Consider the following 6000-nt stretch of genomic DNA (forward strand, 5'->3'; position numbering starts at 1 on the left):
GCTTATAAATGATTTATTCACAAATAAATATCTAAAACTCATTTTCTGCATAAATCCGATTTTTCCTTGAATCCAAAAAACAAAGTAATATGATCTGGAAATTTTCAAAAAATAAATCATTGTTCACGATTTATTGTAATTTTTACAAGAAAATAGAGTAATAATTCACATAAAATATTTTTTTACTCAATAAATTCTAAGAAACTTTTGGGACTACCCATACATCGAGTAAAGACATTTTATAAAGTTACATGCATTTATATGATTTTTTTTCTATTGAGTTCGATTCTGTTTTTGTTGAAGAAAATAATTTGTAAAATACATGTATGTATGTAAAAAACCAGATTTGATAATTTTCAAACCTTCTATACATCATCAAGACTCCATGTAAAAATTTACGGATTTTTCCGTGAGAATTTCTTATTTTTACTGATTTAATAATTGTTTAAGGGGTTTAATTTATAATAAATAGCTACAATTCTCCAAATATTATATAAATTTATCAGAATATTTTCAAAAAGATATTAACTATAAATAAAAAGTTTTAGGAATTTTTCTTACTGTTTAGTATTTTTTTTCATGAATTAATGCTTATTTATAAGGATAAACAAAGGAAAAATACTTAAACCAATCTAAAAATCACAAAAAATCATTACAACATCTTGTACTACAGTGTAAACAAAAATAAAATTTTTGGTAAGTTTTATAAACTGTTTGATATTATTTGCATTCGTAATAGAATAAAAGCACAGAATTCATAAAAATATGCTAAGTTATTTAAAAACCGATTTAGCTATTTTTCCAGTTTGTATAAATTAAATTACAATTGTACAAAATTTTTGAATAATAGTTTAATCATTTTACTAATTATTCTATTTTTCTTACATTTAATATACATAAAGGAATACCAGAGTCTGCTATATGAAAACAACTTTTGATATTTTTCCCAGATAATATACATTGTATATAAGTTTTACAAAAGGATTGAAAATTTTTATTAACTGCTTACTATTTTCCCATGAATTTGCGAAGAAGTCAAGTGGTTAAATATGGGAAAAATATCTATAAATATCTAAAATTCATAAAACATTTTTTGGAAATCTTTGACTTCAATTGGAACACAAAGAAAGTTTTACTATTTTTAATTACTATTTGCTATTTAATTAGAATTTCTTGGTGTAAAACACAATTAAATTACAAAAACTAGGTTTTATTGATCAAAAGTAGAATTTAATAGTTTTCCCAGTTTAGGAATACTGTGAAACAGTTACACAACAATTCTAATAATTTTCCAATATCATTTACTAATTTCCCCAATTTTATGATATTTTCAATGAATTAAATTGGTGAAAAATAGTTAGACAAATAAAAAATTAAAGAAAATATATTTTAATGTTTTTGACTTCAGTTAAAACTGAAATGTAAAGTTAAGGAAATTTTATAACTTATTTGATTTAGTTTTGAATATTTAACCATTTAAAATACATTCTAAAATGTTATAGTTACATTTCAATTGACATTGCCAAAAATAGGATTTTTCACTTAAGTATGTTATTTAACAAAATGATCCATGGAAATTTGAATTTACATAAAAATGTTTGTAACTTATACATAACATTATTTTGACATAATATTGGCATAATTCTATTTTATAAATTAAGTATATTGGTGTTAGATTTTTGACTAGAGACTTACTAGTGTGTAACCTTATCGTAGGGAATCGATAGTTGGACGTGAGGGAAGTTAGCTCAAGGTATCACAAATACCTTCATGCATCTTTTTGAGTATTCATGCCTTCCCCTATTTTCGGTTTTTAAATGTTTTGGGGTGGAAAATCATGTCGTTTATTCAATTATGTTCGTTGGACTTATTTTCAGTTGTATCAAAAGTGATTTGCTATGTATGTGTATGATATTGTTAATTCATGAGGTCTTATCGCGGTTAAGTCCCTGGAATCAGTTCATACAACTCATTAACTCATTTGAGTCCATGGTCATTATGGATGACGCTATTAGGAGGTATACAACTCCTCACTCGCACGATTAGCTTGAGTGCATTTTACCATATTTCCCTATGTTAGCGACAGACATGGAAGAGGGCACCCTCGGTCATTAGGCTTGGGTTGTGAACTCATGGTATAATCATTATACACAACAAACCTATTTATTCATTTTAGCAACGAACTTTATTTCCCAAGAGAATATGAACGCTGCATTTCATTTGGGCAAAATACTTTTTTCTCATGATGACAACGAATCTATTTATTCATTTTAGCAACAAAATTTATTTATAATGAGAATATGAACTTTGCATCTCATTTTGGCAACGTACTTTATTTCTCATGATGACAAGGAACTTTGTTTATGCAAACTTATTTACTCATTTTAGCAGTATACTTTTATTTATGGAAACTTCTATCAAGACTTGATTACGATTAATGAAACCAATATTTTTGTAAACCTGTGAACTCACCAACTATTTTTATAGTTGACGTTCGTTTTACATGCTTATTTAGGAATCATCGAGCAAGTAGCATATAGAGACATATCACTTGTAGGATCATTTGCATGTGTTATTTTTCAAATGTATTGTAATATTTTTCTTTGAAGTTGTTCAAACTCATTGTAAACTATAAATTTTTTAATACTATGGTTGGTGTTGTCTTTATCTTTTTCTATGAAACCCTTTGTACTGTCGTGCACCGTGTTGCCGCTTTAGCGGGGTGTGACAGGAAATTGTATCTGAGCCGAAGGTTATAGAGAATACCGGTTTTCCTTTGGAGAACCTCAACTATAGCCAAAAATTTTCAAAATGATTTTCAAAATATTGGACATACTACTGGTAAAACTAAGTCGAGTACGCATTATTGGACTCTAATTAAGTATAGCCTGGCCAACTATGCTTAATTAAAGAAAACTAATGCGATGCTGGAAACCGTTATAGTAGAATTATGTTAAAAACAATTTTCAACTCAAACTTTTGAAAAATCAAAGAAAAAAAATCCAGTGTGCATATGGGCATTTCATATTATAGGCATTCATCTAGGTACACTTAGAAACTAAGTTCACTTTTATCACAATGCCTTTATTTTGAAATATTCTTATCCCTTATCAAGTGTTAGGCTAACCAATTTGGTTATATCACTAGCCACTCTAGGAACAATCCACATAGTACTGAGAACGAGTACTTCCCGATAGTTATTGACTCTGGACGTAAGGTTAGTAACTAGATAGCCACTAGTAATAATCTTAAGTTGAAACCGATACCAATTATACCTCAATACCTCATCATCGCCTTCATACTAGAGTTACAACTAGGAAAAGCATTTTGATACCGACACGAAAGACAATTGGAGCATCGCTTTAGAAGGTAGATGAGTCGCCACGAGTAGTCACTTGGATACCATTGGCGAGCATCCCTGATATAACTCACGAGGAGGCATGAAGGTTTAGCCCATTGCTATTGATACGTGAGACTTCTTTTTTACGCTAGAAATTTAGCTTTAGGTTGTCTCCACCTTAAGCTTAAAACTTAACTTAGGATATCTCTTTGACCCAAACCCTTATCTTTTGTGATTCTTACCTTACCATCTTTACTTTGTATTCAAGCACAAACCATCCCCTTTATGATAAATATATTTTTTACAAGTCTTAGTTCGATGCCGCCAGATGCACCGGTGATTGTCACAAGTATACCATCATCTTAAACTTTTTAAATTACTAACATGTTTCCTAACCAACCTTCAACCTTAAATTTTCATGACCGATCAAACATCGCACAACTTCGTTGTACGAATCTTTCCTATAATTTCAAATACTCCTTCGACCCTTATCGTTTTCATACATTTACTTGAGTCCTTAATAGCGTTACCAACATTCTCATTGTTATCAAGGGTGTATCTTATTACGCCACAAGCTAAACCTATAAATTAACCTTTGACCCCCATAAAAGGGTGCGAAACCGCCTCTACACTATACAACGTTTTACAACCATTTATTTGTTGGGTTAGTGTCTAAGTCCATAACTATTTTGGTATGTACTTGACCCGATTGTGCATGGTCCTTTTGGGTTGCCTTCACCAAAGCAATGTGATAGGATGATTTATGGAGAAAGAGGATTAATTATGATTTATTAATATATTATATGAATAATATATTAAAAGAGAAATCATATTGTTTAATTAATAATAGTCAAGAATTAATAATAATTAATTTTGTGGCTAAAAGCGATTAATTAAACTTAGGGGACTGGATTTGTAATTATAAGATAATTATAATTGGGCTATGGATTACCTAATAATATATAGGTTGGACGAATTCTATGGGGAAACCCATTAGAAATCGTCCAAGGGATATGTTAAAGGAATCCATGGGCTGCTTAGGGCCTAAGCAGTCAAATTAGGGTTTCCTTGTTTGATAATCCTAATAGCCTCACTATCTAAGGATCCCTAGAGCACCAAAAACGTGGCCAACTGATTCCTTAGGGTTTCTAGACGTTTTTGGGTGCCTCCTCTCTTCTCCACTTCATCCAAGTTGCTTAGTGGTATTTGTGACTCCATTAGAGGTGCAACATTTGAGGCACTAAGCTTTCTGAAGCTAAGGATTGATTGTTATTGCTATATAACAATCAAAGGTAAGATCTAAACCCTATTTTATGTTAATATGATTAATTGTATGCTAGATCTAGGGTTTATAGCTTTGAATATTCAATTGCATGTTCATTAGACATACTAGATCCAAAAGCTATTAGGGTTTGCATGTACACCATAGGAATGATGTATTGCTCAAAGCCCATCAGTGGTATCAGAGCCAAGGCTGTTTGTTTGATGTATTTGATGCTTATTTGATTGAACATTAACTGAAAATCGAAAATTTTGAGTTTTAGGGCTGGACTCGCCGAGTCCATGGCTGAACTCCCCGATTCCATTGGGTACTCGACGAGTCCAGTGCTGACACAACGAGTCAGCGAGTCTGCCAGCTGATTTTTCGCGATTTTCTTGCTATTTTGGCTTAGGATTATTACCAAAAATGTTTTTGATATATAAAATCCAATTTTTATTGATTTTGGGTGAATATCTTTACCAAAATAGAAGATAATTACCAATTAATCAAATATTTGTTGCCTTATAAGATAATGTTTAATTATTTGAGTTATTTGATGAATTATTTTGCAAGAATTTGGACTAGGTCAAATTAGATAATCACCAATTAATTGTTAATTGCCTTATTTGAATTTTGTGATATAGAATATTCTTGATAAAGTTTGGAAAAGTTTCAAATTACTCCCTTTAGGTTTTATAGTTTAAATTTGAACTTAAAAGTTTTGTTTTTGAAATTTAAATAAGTTAAACCCTAATGTTTTGAAATGTTTCAAAACTTGCCCTCAAGTTTTGGAATTTAAAAGTTGATTAAAAGTTTAATTTTGAAAATGTTAAATTCTAAAACCCTAGTATTTTGAAAAGTTCAAATTACACCCTTATGGTTTTATTAATTAATTAAGGTGTATAATTAAAAGAGATTTAATAAATCCATAAAGTTTTGGTTTACATTTAGTTAAATTAAAAGTATAATTTATTAAATTAGACCACCTAGTATTTTAAAAGCGTAAAATAAACCCTTATACTATATATAACATTAAAAGTCTAATATTATATATGTATAACTTAAACTGCTAGTCTTACCGTTAGTAGGCCTCATTCACGAAGTCGATCTATAAGGGGGGTATAAGGTTATGGCCTATAAAATGGCCGTTTAATGAGTGTCCACTCTCACCCACCGCTTCCTTGATTGGTGGTGGGTCGTTAGCCAAACGGGTAGGATAGGGCAAACCATCTCATCATTAAAGTATAATGAATAATAAAGTAACTAAATGCATACAAAATTCCCAATCTTAGTTACTTTAGGCCAAAGTGAGTTGATGCAATTCCATGAAATTACACTTTGTGCCCTTGCGAAGACGTTAGTGGAGCGTGTGTGGTTAACCGACGCACTAAATGGTTCT

Source organism: Lactuca sativa, chromosome 4 (genome assembly GCF_002870075.4).
Source record: "Lactuca sativa cultivar Salinas chromosome 4, Lsat_Salinas_v11, whole genome shotgun sequence".
NCBI classification, from domain to species: Eukaryota; Viridiplantae; Streptophyta; class Magnoliopsida; order Asterales; family Asteraceae; genus Lactuca; species Lactuca sativa.